Source organism: Notechis scutatus, chromosome 3 (assembly GCF_049901735.1).
Source record: "Notechis scutatus isolate UNSWTSFEM ecotype Mainland chromosome 3, rNotScu1.2, whole genome shotgun sequence".
Taxonomy (NCBI): Eukaryota; Metazoa; Chordata; class Lepidosauria; order Squamata; family Elapidae; genus Notechis; species Notechis scutatus.
Window position 1 is genome coordinate 13012284 of NC_142011.1, and position 12319 is coordinate 13024602.

The 12319-nt window shown below is 40.7% G+C and overlaps 1 protein-coding gene across 2 annotated transcripts in view; it reads right to left on the bottom strand.

The window, feature by feature from the left end:
* CDH4 (cadherin 4) overlaps nucleotides 1-12319 on the bottom strand; it is a 1066699-nt gene that overhangs the window by 994649 nt on the left and 59731 nt on the right. The gene's annotated exons all lie outside the window — the stretch shown is intronic.

A 12319-nucleotide genomic window follows, 5' to 3' on the forward strand; every position in this document is an offset into this window, starting at 1 on the left:
CCCAGGGTGGGCCAATCCTGCCCTGCGGCCCCAGGAGATTCGCCTCCCCACATGGGGTTTGGCTGCCCTCTCGGGCAGGGGAGGCTTTGTCATAGTAGGGTGTCGTTTTTAAAAGAAAGGGCTTTGCCTTCGAACAATGCCCGGGAAGGCGGCGACAGGAGCACCTGAAGCCGAGTGTCTCCGCTGGGCTCCGGTTGCAGGGAGGAGCCCTGGCCAGCCACGCATGGCTGCACCAAACACCACGTGGCTGCGCCAAATGCCGCAGCAGCACAGGGAGAAAGGAAAGCAACGGTGGCAGAAGGTCTCCCGATATGAAGTGCCCCACCAACGCCGAGGTCAACATCCAAGCCGTCGCTGCCTGCCTGCCCGAGGATGCAAGGGGGGAAATTAAGTCACCCCGAAAAGATGACCTCGCCATTTTTTCAGAGGTCAAAAAAAAAAAAAAAAGGCCCGGCCTTATTTTGTGAGAAACACAGTACTCACTAAGAATTCCCCCCTCCCAAATTCCCAGGCACTAACTGTGGCAGCCTCAAAGCTTCTACAAAACTTTTATGGCTAACAAAATATGGCTTCCATGGCTGACACCTAATTTTGCCGAGTGTCCAAATTGGAGCTGTAGGCCTCTATACCAGGGGTGTCAAATGTGCACCCCGTGGGCCGGATGCATCACGTGTTGGCCACACCCACCCCTCAATTTAGGGAAAGGGGGAAAATTATGATACGTCATATGATGACAACGTGTCGACCTGAGTTTGACACCCCTGCTATAGATGAATCAACCATCCATCATTTGGTGACTCCAATTCTAAAAATAATGGGTAACTTTTACTATCAATAATCTTATATCCTCATTTTGGGCACTCTTTTGCAAGGCCCTGAAGACCTGGTTTTGCCAATGATTCTGGGGAACCCAGAGTCGGATAAAGACCATCAAGTGTCTTTCTTGACTTACTGATTGTGGTTGTCATGGTGGTGAGGGAGTTATAGCTTTTATTGTTTTTTCAATAAGAGATTTTTTTATCTTTGTAAGCCACCTGGAATTACCGAGAATGAGATGGGTGGCCATGTACAGGTAGTCCTCAATTTCCAACATTTAGTGACAGTTCAAAGTTATGACAGAATTGGAAAAAGTGACTTATGACTGTTAATTCACATTCATGTTGCTGTAGCCCCATGGTCACACGATCAAAATTCAGATGCTTGACAATTGGTTCGTATTTATGATTACAATGTTCCCCCAAGGTAATGTCATCCCTTTTTGCAACCTTCTGACAAACAAAGTCAATGGGAAAGCCAATGGGTATTACCAACTTAACAACTGTAGTGATTCACTTAACAACTGTGGAAAGAAAATTTGGAAAATGGAGCAAAACCCGCTTAACAAATGTCTCACTTAGCAGAGGGATATTTTGGGGTCAGCTGTGACCGTGAGTTGAGATCCATCTATACATTTTCTTCAGTAAACAAAATAAATAAATAAACGCCAGTTCTAAACAGATTGCAATAGCATGAAGTTTATCAAGCACTGACATTACAAGATAATCTTAATAACAACACAATCCTTAGTGGGTTACCATACTTCTGTCACCAATTACATGGACGCCTGCCTAGACTTAACAAAATTCAATCACCATTATATTCTCATTTATTGCAAGACAGGTTGGATCTGTGCTTGTTGTGGTTCGCTGGCAGCAGGTGCAGATGGCTGAGGTCTCGTAGAGCGAGGACTCAGATGAGGGGCTTGCATGTGATGCAGGGATGGGGCCAAGACCATCAGGGAGTAGAATTCTGCCTTCGGAGCTTGTGGAGGCTGGCAGCAGTGATGAAGAGGTTCCCGAGGAGCCTGTGCCCAGTGTGCGTGCGCTCAGGGCTGCTCGAAGGAAAGAGCAGCTGCAGCAGCATGGGCGACTTGGGAATAAGGCCACAAGTTAATGGCCCCTCCCTTAAGAGATAAAAGCCAGCTGAGAAACCGGAGTGCTTTGCAGGAAGCAAAGAAGTTTTTGTACTCAAGCCTTGTGGACATTCGGAGTAACTTGGTTGGTGTTTGGAGACTCTTCGTGTCTGAAATATTTCTTAGTAACTTTATCTAGTATTCTTGGCAGCCTTGCACAACCTTGACAAGGCTCGTTCTTATCAGAGACAATTAGTTTGAAAACAGCCTTTTTACTGTGAAGGAAAGGAATTTGTAAAGAATCATTAAAAGGTTTTGCTGTCACCTCAATTGCATGTTTGTTTCCTTAGAACAAGATTTGGGTCAGAACAGTGCTCTATCGGTGAAACTAAGCAGGTATTTGAGAAGGAGGATCTCTACATCAAATCCAAATCAACCACCTCAATTTCAAGCTTTAATCTAATATTTCAATCTATATGTTCAACAGAAAGCACTGAAGTATGTCATTTCAACCATAAAGCCAAATCTTAACTGAAAATTAAAGCATTCCCAGCAAGCATCCATAGAGTCTCTCTTTGAATACTTCTAGTTCAAAAAAAAAAAGACTTCTCCACTTTCAAGATCATTTAATTGCATTGTCAAACAGTTGGTGATGCTAAGATGTTTTTCCTAACATTCAATCTAAATGTCTTAATTCAAATCCGTATCCTCCACTATGGATGATAAAAAGCATTTATACAGCACCCTCTTGGGTATTTTATATTTCTTTAGGCATCATAATATAACATTAATCTCATCTTCTAATTATCATATTTCCTTGGCAAATATATATGCTAAAACATAGCAGTAATCATTATCCTTGTAAATCAGTTGCAATATTTCAGGTAATATCCAAAAGAACTCTTCCCAGTTATTCATCCATTTCCTTCAATGTAATGTGAGCACACCACAATTCATGCAACCTAATTACTGGTCCTATTTTACAGTTACAGGTAGTCCTCAACTTACAACAATTTGCTTAGTTACCATTCAAAGTTACAACAGCACTGAAAAAAAGCGACTTATTACCATTTTTTCACAAATGTATGACCATTGCAGCATCACCATTGACACATGGTCAAAATTCAGATGCTTGGCTGCTGACTCACATTCCAGTTTTCTCCTATTTTCCCCCCAGAAACTCGCGATTCTGCCTCAAGAAACAAACCCAGCAGCTGATCTCCCACCCGTCTGCAATGCATCCTTGCCATGGTGTTTGCTCTCAATTATTTAAAAGCAAAACTAATGGCCAATTGAATTGATAACCCAACTTCCTGCACGTTCCTCTTTGGGGAAATTTCAACAGGACTTATTTCATTGATAAATAAATAGTAATGTGTTTGGTTTTTTTTTTTACACAAACTTTGTTTCCTATTTTGATGCACAGTTCAGACAAAGTGAGGATTTATTCATCGAGATGTAAAATGACTGCATGACCAAGTTCAGGTTTTATATGAAGGGTCAAAATTTGGTCTAGTGGTTAAGGCATCAAGCTCGATACTGGGAGATTGTGAGTTCTAGTTCTGCCTTAGATATGAAAGCCAGCTGGGTGACTTTGGGCCAATCACCAGGAGACTGTGAGTTCTAGTTCTGCTTTAGACATGAAAGCCAGCTGGTTGACTTTGGGCCAATCACCAAGAGATGGTGAGTTCTAGTCCCACCTTAGGAGCCGTGGTGGTGCAGTGGTTAGAATGTGGTAGTGCAGTGGTTAGAATGTGGTACTGCATACTACTTCTGCTGAATTGCTGGCTGTCAGCAGTTTGGCAGATCGAATCTCACCAGTCTCAAGGTTGACACAGCCTTCCATCCTTTTGAGATCAGTAAAATGAGGACCCAGACTGTTGGGGGCAATATGCTGACTCTGTAAACTGCTTAGAGAGAGCTGTAAAAGCACTGTGAAGCGGTACATAAGTCTAAGTGCTATTGCTATTGCTGAGACATGAACACCAGTTGGGTAACTTTGGGCCAATCACCAACAGATGGTGAGTTCTAGTCCCGCCTTAGACATGAGAGCCAGCTGGGTTACTTAGGGACTGTCTGTCACTCTAAGCCCAACTCACCTCATTGGATTGTTATTGTGAAGAAAATAGAAGGAAGGAGAAGTATTGGGCAAGTTCACTGCCTTGAATTATTTATAAGAATAATAAAGGTGGAATAGAAATAAAGCACCTTAGTTCCAATCTCATTTTTATAAGATCGGCGGTGGGGAAATTCAACTCGGCTCCTATCTCTCTAAAAAGGAAAACACAATGATCTCAATGATGAAAAAGTAGGATCTTGATTTCCATTTGTTAGGGCCTCAGCTTTTATTAAAAAAAAAAACAGTAATCAACCTGTTTTTGTCCTAAGTAAAGAAAATATTTTTAGCCATAAATTATAAAAATGAGAAATGGAGGGACTAACTTCATCAACACATTAAACTAGGGCTAAGCTATTTGCAATTATCCTCCATTGTCTTCCTAGGTCCTATGAACCAAACCACCAAATTAAATCAAACACAACCTGTTCTAGCAACACAAAACTTATGGTAGAAAGAGGTGCCGAGACAAACTCTCTATTTCCTGCCTCTACTTATTTCCCCTACAAACTTGCCTGGGTAGGCTGGGAGGAGATTTGAGGGACACATAAGAGGCAATTACCATCAAGGATGCCTGTCGGTGGAATCCAGAAATCACAAAGACAGCTTTGACCAGTATGCAAAGCTCACAACATGCACTAGAAAAGAGACAGCGGTTTTGATTGTGTGGCTATATTTGTCACATATCCAACGGACATTCCTGATCACAGCATTGGCCTTCATCCTTCTGTACAGACTCTGGATCTTCTCAATTTTCATGGAAGACAGCAGGTTTTGCTTTCACAGAACAGACAACATGAAACTATGCCCTAATATTGCATATAAATAAATGTCCAGTGTTACAGCCTCTGAATTATACAGACAATAGATGATAGCTAGCTTTTCATAAAGCCAAGCAGGTGAAAGTCTGCAAAATAAGTTGTTTGAATAACAGAACATCCCTTTTTGAGGGGCTATAAACTTTAATCAAGCTTCTAATTAACTAAGATTCTCTTGATTAAAGGGACTCTAATTATTTTATTAAGCTATTGGAACGATAGCGTATCACTGCAAGAGGAAATAAAAGTTTTAGATGGCTTTTCCGTTGAAGAGGAAATGGTGTGTCTAATGTTCTTAAATTGTAAGTTAAGATCCTCAGTTTACGATTCAACAAAGCAAGCACAACATACTAGAGATGTCTGGCAGACACAGCAATGTCAATGTGTGATCAGTTTTGTTTATTTGAAATGGGAAAAATGGGGAAGGGTTATAAATCCCTTATAGGGAGGGAGGGAGGGAGGGAGGGAGGGAGGGAGGGAGGGATAGATAGATAGATAGATAGATAGATAGATAGATAGATAGATAGATAGATAGATAGATAGATAGATAGATAGATAGATAGATATCATCTTTGTTACAAAGCCGAAGAGCCAGCACTGTCCGAAGACATCTCTGTGGTCATATGGCCGGCATGACTAAATGCCGAAGGTGCACAGAACACTATTATCTTCCCACCAAAGTGGTCCCTATTTTTCTACTTGCATTTTTACAATGCTTTTGAACTGCTAGGTTGGCAGAAACTGAGACAAGTAACAGGAGCTCACTCCATTACGCAGTGCTAGGGTTTCGAACCGCTGAACTGCCAACGTTTCTGATCAACAAGCTCAGCGTCTTAGCCACTGAACCACTGCGTCCCGACAGACAGACAGACAGACAGACAGACAGATAATAAATCTCTTTATTGGTATTCAATTATCTATATAGAGTGACCTTTTTGGGGAATGAGTGGCAAAAGAAAGAAAGAAAGAAAGAAAGAAAGAAAGGAAGGAAGGAAGGAAGGAAGGAAGGAAGGAAGGAAGGAAGGAAGGAAGGAAGGAAGGAAGGAAGGAAGGAAGGAAGGAAGGAAGATTTTACATTTACAGGAACCCCGAATTCTTTAGTGAATATTGACCGAGTGCCTGCTCTTCTCCTACACTTCCCCACTCAACTATTCCATACAATACTATCCAAAATGAAAATGAAAGCAGGGCTACAGGTTGGATGGAGTGTTAGACTAGGGCTGGGAGAATCTTATGACTAAAGCCTCACTCAACTCCATCCCTCTTCTGAAATCAAATAGCTTCTCAGGGTAAAAAGAAAAGAAAAAAAGAACGCCTTTTTGAATGAAACAATTCTATTGGGAGCAAATGGGTTTAGATTAAGACCACAATATGCTCAGAAATAAATAGATAAGCTCTCTGTTCCCCACTCCCAGTTAATGGAGTGCAAGTAGGTCATGCAGAATTGTTAAGGATCTACTTTTTATCCATTTGTTTTGGGGAAGTGGAAGACATCAACTGTTAACTACATTTCTGAATCGCACCAGGAATTATGTACTCAGGAGGGAGGGGAAAATGTGCAGAATTGATAACACACTTAATACTAATGCTTGTCCAGCTCTGGATTTAAAACGAGGGGTTGGAAGAAAAGAAATGGTTAAAGAAAAAGTCACCGCACTGATAAAGCTCAAAAGCAATAAGAGAACCAAAAGATAACAACATGCATGAGCTGTCTTTTCGATATAATACAAAAGGGGGAAAAACGCAATTAGATATTTGCACTGGTTCAAAAGATAAATGTTAGCAGTTTTGCTTTATCTGGGCAAATTTAAGCTTTGTTCCCACTTCATTTGAAGGAAAAATGAATTACCTTGGCTGATGCCTAGTTTTCACTTTTACAATTTTAGAGGCCAGGCCAACAGGAAGAAACCAATTTGGACACTGCTTTACTGCTTTGTTCCCAACAAGAACTTGGGACATTTGGAAACTCTGTTGTCTATCTTTCCTTTTGTGGAAAACCATTTTAGCAGCCAATTTCTGCAAGAGGGACTTGATATGACGCCTAATTGTCAATCCTACATCCAGCTCCTGCCCATATAGCAGTCCAGAAGCATGCAAATGCAAGTAGATTAATAGGTACCACTTGGGTGAAAAGGTAACAGCATTCTGTGTGCCTTCGGTGTATGTTCTGACCCAAACCCTTTTCCAATAAGACAAACAATAATCAAAGGGAACAGAAACCTTTTAATGAGTCTTATGAATCCCCGGTTAAAAGGCTGCTGCAAACTAATTAACTTTGATAAGCACAAACCTTGCCAAAACTGTACAAGACTGCCAAGAATCACCGATAAGAAATATTTCACAACAAAAGAGTCCAACTACAGATACTGTAATGCCCACAAGGCTGAGTTTCAAAATGTCTTTGCTTCCTGCAAAGAATGTTCGCTTCACGGCTAGCTTTTATCCTCTTGAAGGAGGGGCCATTACCTTGCAGCCTTACTCCCGAGTCACCCATGCTGTTGTAGTTGCTCTTTCCTGTGAGCAATCCTGCAAGCACGTGCACTTGACACAGACTCCTCGGGAACCTCCTCATCGCTGCTGCCAGTCCCCACAATCTCTGATGGCAGCAGTCCACTCCCTAATGCTCCTGGCTCCCTAATGCTCCCTAATGCTCACTCTCCTCAGCTGTCCGCACCTGCTGCTGGCTAACCACAACAGTGTGTAGCCATACTGGCCATATGACCATTGAAAATGTCTTTGGACAATGCTGGCTCTCTCGGCCAAGAAATGGAGATGAGTACTAGGCACTAGAGGTGGACATGACTGGACAGGGAAAACTTTATTTTTTACTTTATATCCCAAGCAAAAAGATTGGCAGAGTCAAACAAACACACAGACACAAGCTTAAAAGCAGATCACCCACAAAGTTTTATCTTTATGCTTCAGTGACATTCACATTGTGTTCTGGGGATCGCAAAAGTCCCTTAAAAGTTAATCCAGAACTTTTTTCATTGAGAAGATGAGTAACAGTAGATAGGTTTCCTTGAAGAAAGTGTCAAATTGTTAGGAGTGTCTACGCAAGGCCTCGAAATATCAAAGTTAGGGTGTATTTCATTAAGAATTTAAGCATGCCCCCTAGAGACAATATTTTTTTCTAAAATAGTATAGGGTCTCCTATACTTGAGCAGGGGGTTGCATTAGAAGACCTTCCAACTCTTTTATTCTCTTAAATTATGTTGCATGGTGTTGCAGGAAATTACAAGACTCAGACTTTGGAATCAGAAATAGTTTTATTTGCACAAAGGTTCAGAGCTATTTAGCCAAGGCAACATCTGAACGCTTTGCTAGAGATTTGACACCACATTTATACACTTCAGAAGTACTAAACCACAGAAATATAACTTGTCAGCATTTCATTGGTTACTTCAAATTCCAGCCCCCTATTGCTAGGCTAGAGTAACGAAATACCTTCCCCTCCCACTAATCTATGTGAAAGGTGAATTTCTACAGCTTCTAGTTTCTGGCAGTACACTTGTGGTTTTGTTGCAAGGTTATCTGTAACAAAGCTTCCTGCTTGACAAATATGAGTGACCGATGGATGACCCTTTGATCTGGCATTTTTTACGTATTTAATGAATACATTTCACTATCAAGCAGAGTCATGTTAATATCTTCCTAAAAACAATATATTTATTCTTTCATGTTCTGCCTTAATGGAACTCTGGGTAAAAGGCAAAAAGAAAAAAGAAACGAAAAAGAAAATGTAGCCGTTTCCGTATCATTAGAAATGGGAATTTTTTTTTTTTTTTCACTACAAGATTCTGGGACCTGAAATAATTTGCAAACCCCTGCTCTAGAGGAGACATCCCTCCATTCGAAAAGAGTTGAGTATTTCTGGCCTTGTGCCAGTGCAGGCTTTTATTAGTGGAACTAAGAAGACCGTGCATATCAATCTGATCATACATTCTTCATTGCCCCATATTATGAGCAGAAAGATACACAGAGGTTTTCTCTGTGTTTAAAAAAAAAACTCTCTATGCAACTAAGAATCCTGTTTTATCACTGTTTGGATTACTTTCAAGCAAGTGTAACTGGAGTTCTTTCTGAAGATTTTCCTGTTTAAGATTGGGATAAAAAAAGGCAAACATATCGTACATAAGACTATTTCTCCTACTTATGTTTACATCTCCGAGACTCACTTAAAGCTGGATTCTCCCACATATGTTGGATTACAGATTTAGCAATTCCTATCCTGCAAGTTAAGAGCATATGTCTACATTATACAGAAAAAGCTGTCCCTTATGAAATAAGCAGCAATGGTGCATGGGCATTAATAAGTCTTCATTTGGCTTCCTGACATTTAATATTCTTCTGATATAAACAGAGAGACAGGTCAATAAGATCTATTGGTCAGGCTGTTATTATCTACTCTATCATTCTGAATTCCTATTTTGAAATGTTTGAAAGAAAATAAAACCAGTTATTATGCCATGGAATCCAATTGTTGGGTTTAATGTTGAGTTTCCCAGGATTCATTTCTTTTCAGTGAAACATTTCTTTGAAACTCCCCTTTTATTGTCTGTTGGCCACCAAATTAACCAAATGCTATTCATATTTGTGTTCATAACTTTAAGCCACAATAATTTTAATCAGATCTTGAGAAAGTGGTATACCACCATTTCTCTGCCATGTACACAAATCTATTTACACTGAACGGTCCTTCGTAAAATCTCACAGCTGAGCCAACAAATAGAGTTATGATCAGCAAAACTTGATTTTTGGTGGCTTATATGGACACTTCCATGCAGTTTTCCTGGCATGATACAGAAGTAATTTCCTGCTGTCTTCTTCTACAATTTGTTGTTCTTGTTGTTCTGGGGACTCTCTAAACTTGATGGTTTTCTTTCAGACCCCTTCATTACCAAACTAGGTAGCAAGAGCAAGAACAGTTACGTATATACTACTTCATAGTGCTTTTTCTAAGTGGTTTACAGAGACAGCCAATTGCCCCCAACAATCTGGATCCTCATTTTACCAACCTCGGAAGGAGGGAAGGATGAGTCAATCTGGAGCCGGTCAGGATCGAACTCCTGGCAGTCCTCTGAATTAGCCTCAAATACTGCATTCTAACCACTGTGCCACCATGGCATCAGTGCTGGAAGGGAGTGGGGTTTGCATTGATGATGTTACCTAGTTTGGTAATGAAACGTCTGCAAGAAAACTATTAAGCTTAGAGAGCACCAAGGACTCCAGAATTCAACCCTGAGCTACAAATATTCTTGTCTATAGTATTTGATACTGTTGTTGTTGACTTTCTGGCACCTACCATTTTAGACTTCCCGATGATTCTCAATCAAAGTATTAAATGGACAGGCTCAGTTTAGCTTTCTATATCAGCCAAGGTCAATAACATTTTTTGACCAATTGTAATTTGGCCTCTATTTTACAGATGGTTAACTATTTCTAATTCTTCCATCTAATTCTAATGGAATCTGAACATGTCCAACCTAGAGTCACTGCTCTTGCTACTCTGTAAGTGCAAGACTGTTACTTTTCCCAAAACATTTTCAACCTTTCTCTCCAACATGGTGTCTTAATTGGGAAATCCCTGCAATCAATAATGACTTTCTAAATCAATACCCCGGGATATTCTTCAATAGAAATTTGATAGCCAGATAGAGCGGACAGAATAATGGCCTTTCAAAATGTCCTTAAAAGAAAGCTTAGAAACAAAGCTGGATGACTGAAGAGTTTGTCCTCAACTTATGACCACAACTGAGCCCAAAATTTCTGTTGCTGAGTCAGACCCCATTTCATTACCTTTCTTGCCACAATTGTGACCTCACTGTAGTTAAGTTAGTAATGTGACTGTTCAGTGACTTCCCCATCGACTTTGCTTGTCAGAGGGTAGCAAAAGATGATCACATGATCTCGGGATATAGAATAGAATAGAATAGAATAGAATAGAATAGAATAGAATAGAGCAGAGCAGAGCAGAGCAGAACAGAACAGAATAGAATAGAATAACAGAGTTGGAAGCAGTAATGGGATCCTTCCTTAGTCACTACCGGTTCAGTGGGTGATCATGCATCCATGCGCACCCCTAACACACGCGCACCTAACAAGCCAACCAGCTGAGAGGATGAAGAAACGAAAAGCTAGGAGTGACCCTCCCACTCTCCTGTGCACTTTTTGGTCTTTTATCCTCAGCTGATTGTTGGAGGCTTTTTTTATTACCTGTTTGGCCAAACCGGTAGTGATTTTTGCTACCAGTTCACCTGAACCAGGCCGAACCGGTAGCATACCACCAGTGGTTGGAAGGGACCTTGGAGGTCTTCTAGTCCTGCTCAGGCATGAAACCCTACACCACTTCAGACAAATGATTATCCAATCTCTTCTTTAAAACCTCCCATGTTGGAGCACTCACAACTTCCGAAGGCAAGCTGTTCCACTGATTAATTGTTCTCACTGTCAGGAAATTTCTCCTTAGTTCTAGGTTGTTTTTCACCTTGATTAGTTTCCACCCATCGCTTCTTGTCCTGCCTTCAGGTGCTTTAGAGAAAAGGTCTTTTTTTTGTGGCAACCCCTGAGATATTGGAAGACTGCTATCATGTCACCCCTTCTTTTCATCAAACTAGACATACCCAGTTCCAGCAACCCTTCTTTATATGTTTTAGTCTCCAGCCCCCTAATCATCTTTGTTGCTCTTCTTTGCACTCTTTCTAGAGTCTCAACATCTTTTTAAATATTGCGAGTGTCATAAATATGAGCCAGTTTCCAAGCAGCTGAATTTTGATCAGGTGACTATGGGGATGCTGCAATGCTCATAAGCGTGAAAAACAGGTGGTTTTTCAGCGCCACTGAAACTTCAAACAGTCACTAAATAAACTGCTGTAAGTCGAGAACTACCTGTAGTTGCTTTCAAAATATACATGAGGATGGCTCTCTATCCTAAAATTTGCCCTTGTGTTAGGTGAGCATTGCTATGGAAATCAAGGTTAAAAAAAAAATAGCCCAATTGTTGGTAGAATTCCATGGAGAAGCTCAAAACTGCAGATGTAAAATGATGCCACGGGAAGATACTTATGAGCAGGGCATTTCTTTGCAAAGTGTGTTTATGGGAGAGAGAAACTTAACCAAAGGGATACTTAGAGGTATCTCCTAGATATTGCCCTATGTTCCTATATCTCCCTTGCTTCTCCACCATAAACTCTCCCTTCCAGATTTGAAAGGAGGAGGGAAGGCACTAAAATAGGAATAAAAGAAGAAAAGGGAGAGAAATAGAATATCTGCAGTGTGCAATAAGAAAGGTATTAAAGAACAAACTAAATCATAGCTCCTTGAAATATCACAATACTGGAAATTCATGGAACAATTAAGTACAGTTAACAGTAACAAGATTAGAACTTTCTCCCCACTGCAATCAGTTAAATCAGACTTCAATGTTCTTCCCGTGGCTAAAAATGGAGTCTCTCTGCTCTCTGGCTGTCCATTCACTAGCACCTTTCTCATGAA